We start from the raw sequence: 14,183 nt of genomic DNA on the forward strand, positions 1-14,183 counted from the left end.
AAATTAAAAAAAAATAATTATAATAATTATGGAAAATAGCAGAAAATTAAAATCATATATGAGGTAGAAAGTATTTAAATGTAATAAACACAGTGGCCCTCTACGTAAGACTATTATTTTTAAAATATCAAGTTCTAAAACTTACATCTCATATTAAAAAAATCATTGGACGGAGAGGCAAGAAATAGGATGTGGAAAAATGTTAAAAGATGAAATTCGATCTTTTTTTAAAATTTTTCAGAATTCTACATATTACAGATGAATTTAAGATCCGGCGTTGTAAGAATACAAGAGGTAGCCAAAAACTGAGAAGAAATATAGTGCATAAATACACCTTTCATGAATTTGTATGGTACGTAACTTCGACTTACCTTACGATAGTTGTTGGAAATGGTCCCTATGAACATCGAAACATATCTGCACGAATTCTTCTTGTTCTCAAAGACTCTCACCAGTTGTTCATGTGGAATTTTGTTGGTGAAATCATGAATAGCAGTTTCAAGTTTCTGGAGGTTCTGAGGGTTCCCTCAAGGAAATAATTTCTATAGAAATGAAAAGTTAAAGAAAAGTTAAATAAACCTGGATAAATCTAGTTAAAATAAATTCTTGAACATCTGTAAATATGATTTAAATTTTGACTTGCAACACTATAAATAATCTATAACAAGTTTTAATTTAGCACATTCACCCGTAAATTTTGATTTTCAAACAGCTGTACGTTTGAAGGCAGTGTTATAGCGTTATTCAAAAAATCGTCCAAAGAAGCAGCTGGTGTTTCAAGGAACACCAAAGAGAATTCAAAACAATTATTTTTTAAATCTTCAAATTTTATCTTAGTCTATTTCTGTGAATACTAATTATATTATCAGTGTAAGAATAAGTTCCAGCGTAAAGTATTGGATGTCATGGGAACGAATTCATTCAAATCTTTTTTTTTCTTCAGATAACGTTACATACTATATAATTTAAATCTACTAAATATTACAATACATCATTATAAATTATTTATAATTGATTTGATTGATGCTTGCATTAAAACTTCGTTCTCAACGTACCAGTTGAATTAACTACTCGGTAGGATTTTTACAGTGCCGCCAGCGGAATGATAGTTTCTGGGAAAAGTCCTCTGAGAGAGGCAGAAGAGCACGACCGGAGAACAAAGGAGGTGTAGGACAGCTCCCTGCTGAGCTGTCCGCTGTCCGTGCTTGCGTGGATCGGCGATGGTGATGACGCAAGGGGACTCTTAATCCCCCTGAGTCCGAAGGATCCCGCCGGGGCCGTGGTAATGCTTCAATGTCGGTCTGGCTCTGGACGGGGGGAGTTGGTGAGGGGGTTTAGGTTTAGTCGGTAGGGCGCAGGAACACAAACGTACTTTAATTAACACTTTGCAAAACTTGCGGCGAGTCTGACACTGTCCCTTACTGGACGTACGTAACTGGTATCCCCCTCCTCACCAAAAAAAGAAGAAGAAAAAATAAGTTAAATTAACTGAAAATTCATTAACCTTATCTATATCTTCTATTTTAACGCGACTGTACCGAAATAATAGTAATTTGATTTTAATTATTTTAAATTATCAATAACAATCATTACTGTTAGGGAATATATTCAGATTTCAAACCGATGCAAATTGTTATGAAATTCACGTTTTTTTAAAAATCGGTGTCATAATATAATAATAAAATAATAATAAAAAAAGAGTATGTACATTGTATTAATGTTTCATAAAAAATAATAATTATTATAATAAACCAGCCTTTCAAGAACATATGTGTAATTATACCTATTCACTTCGTTAATATTTTTCCTGTATAATCACGTATGCGGTATGCTATCACCGTGCACTTACTGGCGCTGAGCTGTAGCGTCTGCATCTAATTAATCACAATTTTATAACTAACGCACCGCCAGCATCGAGCATCAAGTATCTTCAATCCTGCAAATAGGTAATCCAGATGACTTCCCGCATATCGTGATTGTCTTTATGTATAAATCCGGATTAACTTCATAAAAACACAAAGATCTGATCACTATATTTTATTATTCTGTAATTTTTAATTTATAAACTCCTCACTTAATTCCCATCACAACTGAATTCGTCTAACTGCAGTTAAAATTATTTTTAAATAATGAATTGCGTATATGTGGTAAATCTAAACTTAGTAACTTCTAAATCTTTAACCTTTTGAAAATTTACTTTATATTAGAGTTTGTTTTAATAAGAAATACTACTGTCGCCTAATAGCGGTAGTTACCGGAGGCTAAAACAGGCAAAAGAAGAAGAACGGTAAGATATTTATTATCATTTCTTTATATACAAGTATTTTCGAACATTAATATAATATTAATTCTACAATCTTTTAACATATTTCTGCTCATTGTATTAGGGTTAAAATAAAATCAAAAATTTATTTAATTTAAAATAAATAATTTTATAAATAATAGTAAAATTTTAATAATAAATTAATTATTATTACTTCTAATTAATACTTCTCAATCATCAGTTAATACTTCTAATCATCAAATTTAACGTAACGCACTTCTTTTGTTCACTATTCAGGTAAATTAAATATTAACAAATATTTATTTCACATAATTCTAAAAACATTTTTTAATTGTTTAAATTCAATTGAACGCTAACAGGATTTATAATCGATTGATTGATGTTTATATATTTCTTATTTTTTTTGGAATTATTAACTTTAAAAATAAGTTATTTTAACTGTTAGGGCTTAACGCTGGTGCAGTACAATAACATCGAATGAATAAGAGGAATTTCTGATAAACAAGGATATAATTTTACCAGATTAAGTTTTGATTAGAATTAATAAAAAGATGACTTTTAACTACATTTTCGGTATAAAATTGAATGGGCAATTTTAGCGATTTTTGTCATGATTTTATATGATCTGATATGAATTTATGTTGCATAGTTTTCTTGTGTGACTAATATTAAAGGTCACCTGTAACAATAAGGACATTTGTATGTGGGTTTGTCTGTCTGTGTGTGTGTGAGTGTGCCCGTCTCCCTTAGATTAGCAAATAAAAAACCAGTAGTCCGAGTGACTTCATTCCGTACAACAATAAGTAATAATGTGCTCAGATAACAGGCAGCGGAATGTACCGATCACTAGCGGAAAATTCCGATTAGTTAGTACATGTCTCATGTCTCGTGGTTGTCAGGTGAATACTTGTTATATTATTATATATTTATTACTTGTTCTTGTTATTATTTATAATTGTAATATACATTTATCTCTTTAATGGATATGTATGCGAAATATATATTAATAATGTATTTTCTTTTATTTCCACGATTGATTTTTTTCAAAAAATAATGAACTATAACCCAAAAGTAATCACTCAAATTAACCATGTTACAACTGGAAAACTGTTTCTTCTGACCATCTTCCTTTTCTGATTTCATTTAATTTCCATATTCATTATTCACCGAATATTCATTTTAATTTAAAGTAAGAAACTGGTTAACACTTTTTTTATTATTAATGCTGATGTTTTAATTCACCATTTAAATTCGTGTTTTTTATTAATATTTAATATTGAATTTTTACTAATTTTAAATATATTTTATAATTCTATTTAGATCCCATTACAGAGTATTCTAAATTATGGGAATTTATGCAGTGGAACTAGACTTATTGTTAGAAGAATGGAAAATAATGTTTTAACGTGTAAAATTTTGACTGGAGATAAGCAAGGAGAACCATTTTGTATTCAAAGAATAACTTTGATTGATGAGAGTACACAAGTGTTTTCATTGAAGTGACTTCAATTTCCAGTGCGCTTAAATTTTTGTATGACGATTAATAAGTCTCAAGGGCAAACTTTTGAATTTTTGGTATTGATTTGAGAAGAGAAGTCTTTAGGCATGGGCAGTTTATGTTGCGTTATCAAGAATAAAAACATGGAGTGGAAAGTGAAATTCTCTCTAGCGCATAGAGATAAACGAGTTAAAAATGTTTTTAGAGGAATTTTGGATGGATTAGATTTATAAGTGGAATAGTGATTTTGTTTACTGAAGAGAAGAGGTTAAAAATGCAAGCGGATATTTTGTTTTGAAATTATTTTGGTTTTAGAAAGCGGGATGATGGTAACCCACCCTAAAACTTATTTCCTAATGAAGAAGGGTTCTTAACTGATTGATGGCGTACCCAGTGGTCCTCTATAGGGTCAGTATTTTAAATATAATAAAAGAGTTTCCTCAATTCTATTTGTTATTTGTTTGTATGTTTATTAATAAATTTCTTTGTTTTTTATTTTTTTGTCTGTTTGAGTCTTTATGTATATAAATAAATTTAAATTACACTGTATAATATCATTTTTTTACTTATCCTTTATCGTGATGTTTCATTTTTTTGTCTCTGAAACCCCCTCAAAAAAAAAAATCAAACCCCAGCGCCTATGCCTAAATGGATCTAAACCAAATATAATTGGGAAAATTTGCTGGTATTTTTTTAGCTTTTCCTTGATTACTTTTCATCATTCAAAAAGAAACATTCTTACACAAGATGTAATCATTTTTGGACACCTAATCCCAATGGGATTAGGGACCTAATTAATGGGATGGTGAATGACTCGGAGGTTCTTCAGATTTAAATGTCGTAGAACATTTTAGGTCAAATCATAAGGATATAAATGAAAAGTCAATGATTGCAGAAAGAAGAGAGTGTTATTATTCACAATGTACAGCGTGAATAAAAAAAATTACCCAATTTCAAAACCATACCAAACTCAACACCAACCCGCCTGTGTAACCACGCAAGGTCACTGAATCAAATCTGCACCATTTAAAAATGTGTATTTTAGAGTTCCAATTACTGGCTGCCAGACTGCTACATTATCTCACCGGACTGGTTCAGTGGTGAACTATTCATCGCAAATCAGTTGATTTCGAAGTCGAGAGTTCTAAGGTTCAAATCCTAGTAAAGGCGGTTACTTTTATGTGGATATAAATACTAGATCATAGATACCGGTGTTCTTTGGGTGTTGGGTTTCAATTAACCGCACAGGAATGGTCGACCTGAAACTGTACAAGATACACTTCATCTACATTCATACATATCATCCTCATTCATCCTCTGAAGTAATACCTTACGGTGGTTCTTGATGCTAAACAGAAGAAACAGAAATTGATAGAAGCGTTCAACGCACGCTAACCTCAGTCGTAGACAACATTGCACCTTTGCAATAGAAAACGTTTTGTATTACAAGATCTAGCAAGACAGAATCCATAGTGACCGTTTAGCCAGCGTTTCGATAATATTTCAGGATTGATCCACCGTCGTCTAAGAACATTCGTTGCTGGCATAACAAATTTGAAGAATTAGAGTGGTAAGGGGAAGAGTTCAGGGCGTCCACGCATTTCAGAAGAAAGAGTACAACAAATTCAAACGACTTTTCAGGGAGGACAAAAACGTACACTCATCGTGTTAGCCGTGAACTTCCGACCCTCATACGACTGATTTGTTTTACCGTGGTTAATTTTTAATGATGAAGCAATACGTCATTTAAACAGTTAAATTTGCAAGACACAATGTTTGCATATGGGATTTCATAACCCGCAGGAGATTTTACACCGGAAGTGAGATTTAGGAAAAATAATGATCTTTGTTTGGTTTCGTCAACAAAAATTTGTGGCTTTTTCTTTTACAGCAACAGGACATTCTTATCTTGAGACGCTGCAGGTTTGGCTTTTTTCACAACTAAATGAAGACTCTGAAGAATTAATTTTTCAATAGATGGGACCCAATCACCCTGCCATAACCAAGTTTGCCGGTTTCTAAATGAAACAGTGCCTCAACGCTTGACAGGAAATAAGGAAATCCAAGACTTGGTACTACACTATTGGCTTACAAGTCCCTCAGACATTACATCTTGTGACATTTTCTTCTTGTGGTATATGAAATAAAGTATTTATGTTTCACCATTACCTGCTGATTTGGATGAGCTAAAAGCTGGGATTTCAGCTGTAGTAACTTCTGTAACGAAAATTGTTTGCGACGCGTTGCAGAATACAGCTATCGTCTTGATGTTATCCGTGGAGAAGATGAAGGAAATAGAACATTTATAACTTGGTAAATGAAATTTTAAACATTTTTGAATTGTACGTAATTTTTCTTCAATTGTAAAATCATTTTTAACTATTTGATATCGGGTCATTCTTTTTAATATACACAGTATTTTACAAGTTAATCTGTTAGAGGTGCGGAAATATATGTCATTAAATACTCTTTTGTTTGAAAGTTGTTTGAAATTCCATCCGGATATACTACTGACAGTACGATGCGGAATAGTGATTACTTATTAGTCATTGATGTACAAATTTAATCAATTTTAAATGTTGAAATTATTATTTTTTTTTTACAATTACCCAGCAAATTTTAATGCTGATTCTCCAGACCTAAATTATCTACTGAATAATTTCAGAAAATAAATATAATCTAATGACCAAATATAATGAAAATGAAAGAAACGGTGTCAAGTTCTCGGAGTTAACAACTGTCTTTATTTTTATGATACCAAATCTGCTCTACTATATGTTCTGAATAATAATGTGCTGTTCTATCATATCAACCTACTTAATATATTACTGCAATTATTGAACTATTATATTGACTACACCATTTTATAGAACAACATAACTTATACGTATGTTAAACTTAAATTTATTCCCCTAAATAATTAGTTATATAAAATTTTTATTTTCTCAACTAATTAACCATTATACTCGCTATGGAATGGATGGGAAGATAACTTTTATAACTTATTTATAAGTTGTTTTATTATTTCGTAAGTTATATCGCTGTATGTGAACGAATTCTGAAGTATTCCCGTATTGCCTAATGATACAGCATAATGTGTAATGTGATGATAATTTAAAACAAAATTTGTAACTTAATACACCGCACAGGCTTCCACGAACACATACAAAGTTTTATAAAAATAAAGAGAGGGATTAAGAAAAATGTTGTTCACAAATTACTTTTGTTACTTTTGCCACCTTCAAATAAATATTATTACAACATATCCCCTTCTTTATATTTAAAAAGTTTTTGTTCTATCATATTCTCGCCCTACATAAGCAATAAAAGCACACATTAAAATCAAACAACTGTGAGAGAGAATCGTGAGAATATAAAGTCAACACTTATATTTCATACATAAGAGATATTTCATTTTTTAATATTTACCACGACTATACTAGCTATTAATATTTTTTAACAAACAAAAGAAAAAAAGATGATATTTTGTAACGAATTTCAAAACCGATTATTAAATAATCTGTTAATGTAAGTAAAAATAAATGATGTTCAATTATACTTATATTTTTGCTTTTAGAGTTAATTATAAGATATTATTAAATAAATAATTACAGTTTAAAATATTTGTCTGTTCATGATGAATTATAATTAAATATGTAAACTATGAAACATTAATACTTAATAAATACCCTGCTATTAACAGCATATAAAAAATTTTATAAAGTATAAGTAATATTAAAAACTCATATTTTATTGGTGGTTGTGTTTTCGTTTAACAGATATTACAACTATTAAAATTACAGGCTAATTGATAAAATTTTTTTCTCACAAATATAGATTACATGTTTCCATTTAAGATGCAAATAAGTTTAAACAAGTTAATTATTACTGAGATAGGTTTTTTTAACTGACTTTAATAAAAGGAGATTCTCAATTCTACTAGTAAGTAACATATCCTAAATATAATTTTGTGTATATATCTATTTAACTGAAAATTAACCTATCTGGTAGATTTAAAATTAAGACTGGTAGATTTCGATTCCTTCGTTTTACTTCAAGAGGAATTATTTCTGGTGGTACCGTTGTAATGTTTTCTCACATGTCCTTAAATGCAAAATAAGAAGAAAATTATGTTGTTTTTAATACACTGTTAAAAGATTTATTTTTGTGGATATCAATGATTATTACTGGATTTTTTTTTTTTTTTAACTTTGACTTTTGGAAGTCTTCCCGAAGTTATAAATACCTACATCTTACTAACTGTTCATTTGAGATCGAAATCTAAAAAAAAAAAAAAAAAACAAATTAAAATAAGTGAAAAAGTACTCTTTTTTTAAGTTTTAATTGAGTGCGAATATTAATTCCACGAGTCCTTGGCTAGACCAGGGTGTGTGTGTTTTGTGTGTTATTGTTAAGAATCAGGATGGAAGAACGTGAAAAGATACCTTCTTGGTAAAATTAAAAATATATTTTCTGGCTAAAACATAGTAATCCTAACAGAAAAATTCCAGGTCATCCTAGTAGGAAGTCGGAGCAACGGCTCCAACGGTTGGTGAGAATATCAAGTCAACACTTTTATTTCGTACATTAGAGATATTTTACTTTTTAATATTAGCTACGACTATACTATTAATTTTTTTAACAAATAAACAAAAAAAAGACAAAGATATTTTGTAACGAATTTCAAATCTCGTCTTTTTTTTCTCCATCATCCATAGAAAAATGTTCACTTTGAAAAACTTCTACAATCAACCTTCGGATGAGGACTGGGATTTTATATATAAATCAGGATCAGGAATGTAGAAAGAAGTGATATTACACATTGGCGAATTTAACTAATAAGTAGGTAGAAAAGTTGAAAATTTAATTATTGGGTGTTCCTGAAAGGAATTTGTAAATGTTAATGAAGTAAAGTTGATTGAAGTAACAAAAGGGATTCTCCCAGCACAACATGTCGATAAGAATACCCCCTTTTTTTTGTATGTAACAAAACTACAGAAATCTATTACCGATTATTATGAAGCAAAGATTTCGGATTATTGAGGATGGCAGGGATGAGTTATTTGTAGTTCAGACCATTCTCTGGTGAGATTTAAGGTTTACATAAAGTGTAGACACCAAATAAAAAATTATGTAAATGGTCAAAAGGAAAACGTAGCTTTACTGGATACAATTTAGGCTTTCTTGAGGATGATTCTACAAGTTTTATGTTTAATCAACCTCTGAAAAGTATTTGATTTTCATTAAACTTACACACAAATATAATAAAAAGAAGAACTGTTTGTATAATAATTAATGAGAAGATTGATTACTGATAATAATGTTAAAATTTAAAAAATTCTACTTTTTTTAGGTATACTACCTGTATTCTTTACTAAAATCTAATATTTCATTTTATTTAGAAGAAGAAAAATTCAAAGACTTTTCAAATTTCATGAAGGTTTTATCTGAAGAAAAGATTAGTGAGGTTTTAAGGTTAAATCTATTTGTAAAAACAAGCAATCCATTCTTAAAATAATCTCGAAAGAAGGTGATCACCCATTTTTAGACTTAGAAGCCACTCGAAAGATCTCTTCATAATCAAACTTGAAAATTTTATTAGTGATAAAAAAAATACTTTTGTAATTTTATTGTGGTTTTAAAAGATCATATAGAATGACTTTGAGATTGTATTTAAACCAAACAATATATGTAATCCTGTTATATTAGCAGGAGAAAAAAAAAATCACTTTACAATTCATAAAAATATTATTTTGGTTAGTAAAGAAAGACTTAGTATAATTAATACGGCCTGATGCCCAGCTTACTGTTGCAACCCATTTATGATACAGTAGAATGTGATATAGACACCAGATTAATTTATAAACCATGATGAATGATAATTAACTTCATCTAATCATAAAAATTGATCTACAAACAAGCGGATGACTCTTTAAATCATGGATCTTTAGGATTAACATAAGATACTTTGTTTTTTTAGATGTTAATAATGCAGTTTTGTGTACTCGTTAATTCATTGAAGAAATTCTATAGACAGAAAAGTAACAAGATTATTAATTATTTTAGAATTCTATGAATTACATTGTACGCTACAGAAATAAAAAAAAGAAGCAGATTTTTAAAAAAATGAATAAATTAACTACTATCATCTTTATTTTCATATAGTGGAATATTTTAATAATTTTGCCAAAGATTAACTAAAGTAGTTGTAATCTAATCTGTGGTAATAGAAAGGAATATACCCTCGTTGATTCTAACATAATAAATCTTTTGTTCAATGGAAAATATTATAGACAATAACTTGTAAAAAAACTAAATAAATTTTTTTTAACTTAAGTTTTTGTAATAGTATAGTAAAAGTTAATTTCATTCATTACTAATTATTTACTGTAATTAATTAAATATAAACTGTAAACTGCAGTGGTACTAATAAATCTCACGAACGTTTTCCTTTATTGGTAATTTCTCAGATATTGAATTAAAGAGAGGAAAGTTTGTTTGACCTTAATTAAATTGAAAATTTATTTTTTTAATAAAACGTGATTAATACGTTTATTTACACATTATACAGCAATGATCTTTATTTTTATGTCCATTGTAAAGAGTTAATTATTTAAGAAAAAAGTATGTATTTATTTATCGTTAAGTTATACAGAATGACAGTTTGCAATTAATATCGCTAAATCTAATGATATTATTTTTGTTTACTTTATTTTTTAGTTTATATCTCTACAAGTTATTTTTCTCTTTCTTTGACTAGCTATTACTTGATTTTTTTTTATTTGTTTGTTAGTTTTTTATTTGTTAATATTTTGTTTTTACGGACTATGAAGTATTGGCAGAAATATTTTTTCTAATGAATTTTAAGATTACTGCATACTGATAACTATTATTATGAATTGACTTATTATAGGAGTTTCCTTAAGAACCCCCTTATCATGTGCTTATTATCAAACGATTTACTTATGGTTCCGCTTAAGGAGCTGCTTGTAAATATACTGGTTGTGGAACAAAAAAAATTTGGAGGAATTGTTTCCTATGCAAAAATTGTGTCTGGAGTAAAATTAACTAATATTTTCTCACTCTTGTGAATGTACCAATAAAAATTTTAATTTTATTTCATTTTTCCAAAAAATAACAAAATTATAATAATAAAATACTTCACATAATATAAACCATTCTATAAAACAATATCAATAATTCATGTATTCAAAGAATAAATACATTTTTTTATTATGAAATCATAGAGAAATAAAATTATTTTTAATGGGTAATGTTATATCGCTTGGAAATCGACAGAAGAAGGATTTAGTAAATATCAAAAGAAAAATCGTACATTAAATTGATTTTTTTTTACTTGTCCTATATTCATTTTCACGCATGGGATATCTGAAGAATTGCTTACTATTATTTATTTGTAAAAATATTATTTCATGTAGTGAAATCAGCATACAAAATATAATAACAATTTTGATTTATAATACGTAGAGCTTCTATCTTTTAAGTTTTTTCAGTAGATCAAAGAATTCTGAAACAATTATATAAAAACTTTTCAATAATTCAAATTTTAATTATCAATTCATGTTAATTTTCATATTTATTAATCTACTAGCAGACCCGGAAATGCTTCGCTATTGCTAGATTTGAGATATTGCTATTTTTTATATATAGATTAAATGAACACAATTGCAGGTTTGATAAAACATTAACAAAATGAACATTACGGAACTTCACAAAATTTAACCTTTCCCATTTTCCCTTTCCCCCTTTTCCCCATTTTAATTTTACCATGTCCCCTTTAACCAATTTTCCTCTTTTTCTCCCCAATTCTCTTTCCCATTTCTCTTCCCCCTTTCCTCTTTTCTTTTTCTCCCTTTCCCTTAAAGAGTTTCTACTTTCCCCCGTTTCCCCATCCCCCTTTCGCCCGTTTACTCTTGTTAACTTTAACCTTTTTTGATTTTTCCTTTCTCCCTTTTTCCCCGCTCGTAAATCGGTCCAGTAGTTGTTTAGTCTACAGCGGACACACATATCGGAAACATTGAAATGGAATCATAAACTATTTAGTATAGCGTATGTTGCTTTTATGTCCAACAGATAACACTGTTTTTTTTTTAAAAAAAACATGTTTTACCTGTCGGAATTGTGACACCTTAGGTATTTAAATAGTAGGTATATAAAAACACGGGGATATTCGAATGCAACGTTGTGTCAAAATTTCAAAGGGATCGGTGAAGAACTTTCGGAAATTTAAGATTTTGAACAAACGAACATCTACATTTTTATTTATATACATTAAAATTTATTTTCATTGTTTTTAAAATTATTATTATTAATTTCTTGATTAATCCAATTAAAACTGTGTACGTAATGAAATCCAAGACAGATATCCAAAGGACTGGGTCCCAACTACCTGGGTGGGACTTTGAGTTCTTCCGAGGTAGTTTGAGGCGGTGGCACCCCCCGGAGCTGTATTTATGCTTAATTGCGAGTTCGACTCTTAAAGGCGGAATAAAAAAAGAATAAATAATAAAAAAAAAAAAAACAGACTTTTCAAAACTATTTTTTAATTTTATTTATTTATTTACTAACCGCATAAATATTGTAGAAAAAAGTAAGAAACACAAAGAAAAAACGTAGAAATTATAAAACATTATAATTATAATAAAACCGAACAAAAATTTAGAAAACACAAACACCGAAATCCCACATATTTAAAAATAAAAACGCACGCTTTTGGGCCAGTCTAGAAATTGTGTATATCTTTTGTGATTAAATGAAATTTAAGGTACCATTTAAAATTTATGTCATGACCGTCATTTTTATAAATATTAATATTCAGCTAACAATGATTTTTATTTTTAAGGATTTTAAAATTTTTCATGTTACAAAGAACTACTATACATGAACACTACAAAGATTAAATACTACTATACATTACAAAGAACTAATATACATGAAATTTTCACACTCTTTTAATGCATTTTGATGAGTTGTAAAAAAAGTTTGATTTTCAGCGAGGAGAAGATAACGTTTGCTTTTAAAAATTTTGATTTTCTTAAATCGACTAATACTTAGTGTCATTCGTCTCGTTGAAGGAAATCGTTTAGCATATATTTTAAAAGAATGTATTCAGTTAATCTGAAGTAGCTGAGACAGAAAAAACCAACATACCAACCAAACACATTATTTCCCTGTAGTAGAAGTCAGGTAAAAATACTAAAAGCAGCATGGTCTCGTATATACTACTCCTTGGTAAAATACTGCTTACAATTACTATACTGCCTGGTAGTCAGATATTTTAAACAAAATTAAATGCAGCACAGACAACCAAGTAAAAATCTGAAAATATGTGTCAAACAAATGAGAACAAAGTAACTACTAAAATACATAAAAATGTACTTAAAAGATTTAATTTTTCATCTTAACACGAATACAAATAAAAACTATACAAACAAATACACAAACGAATAAACAAAATATATATTTTATTGAATTCAACAGAAAAATTAATAAACATTTTTTTAAATACTTGCAAAAACCATCAATTCCAGATATTTTTCTTTCAAAACATCTCAAACCATCCGACGTCAAAAGATTTGTTCTGAGAAGTATCTATCATTATTTGACACCTTTCATTCAGTTAAAAAATGATGAATAAAAAACCTTTATCCTATAAAATAACTACCAACACAAATGGATATAATATTTTCACTCAAAATAATTATAAAAAGAATTGTGATAAATAAAAAACATATCTCGTTAACATACATAAATAACGATTCCGAGAAAGAGCTTATAAATTTAAACTATTAGGCCAAAAAGTGGATTTCAAAACAATTACAAAATAAAATATTACAAAGTAACCAAAATGTACAATTACCTTAAATGTATATACTGAACTACTCTGACTGTACATTGGTCAAACGAGTCATATCTTCAGACAAAGATACAACGAACCTTTAAAAGTTCTGCATATATACATAGTGTTAGAATTTGGCAACCATCTTATAGACATACATCACAAATCCGGCAACGTTGTCAAAAACGTTTATTTTCTATACATAAAATTTGGACACCACATGACTTCCTTCTACGCCTATTAAATAGATACACATTTTTTTTAAAATGATAAGTACATAAAATTTTATTTCATTAATAACTTCTAATACGTTTTCATTTTTTTTTTTTTATTGTAATTATTGAACTATTATTTATTGTAACAATTTTTTACAATCGGAGATTAATAATTATTAATAAATCAATATATTTAAATTAAAAAAAAAAGTTAAACAAAAAAGGAGACGAACTCGGATTTGAAACGTTCCCCATATAAGATCCAAATTTTCATTAATTATACTTTTGTTATAACTCTGGAACCAATGAAAAAAAGTACCACTTATG

General features: G+C 28.6%; 1 long non-coding RNA gene across 1 annotated transcript in view; it reads right to left on the bottom strand.

Annotated features, from left to right (window-relative positions):
* Positions 1 to 377: 377 nt before the first annotated feature.
* The window catches only part of LOC142324454 (uncharacterized), a 281,045-nt gene continuing 267,239 nt past the window's right edge, over positions 378 to 14,183 (bottom strand). Inside the window, exon 3 of the long non-coding RNA XR_012756291.1 lies at positions 378 to 542. This is a non-coding gene — a long non-coding RNA (uncharacterized LOC142324454). The remainder of the gene's footprint in view (positions 543 to 14,183) is intronic.

This window comes from Lycorma delicatula, chromosome 5 (genome assembly GCF_047948215.1).
Source record: "Lycorma delicatula isolate Av1 chromosome 5, ASM4794821v1, whole genome shotgun sequence".
NCBI classification, from domain to species: Eukaryota; Metazoa; Arthropoda; class Insecta; order Hemiptera; family Fulgoridae; genus Lycorma; species Lycorma delicatula.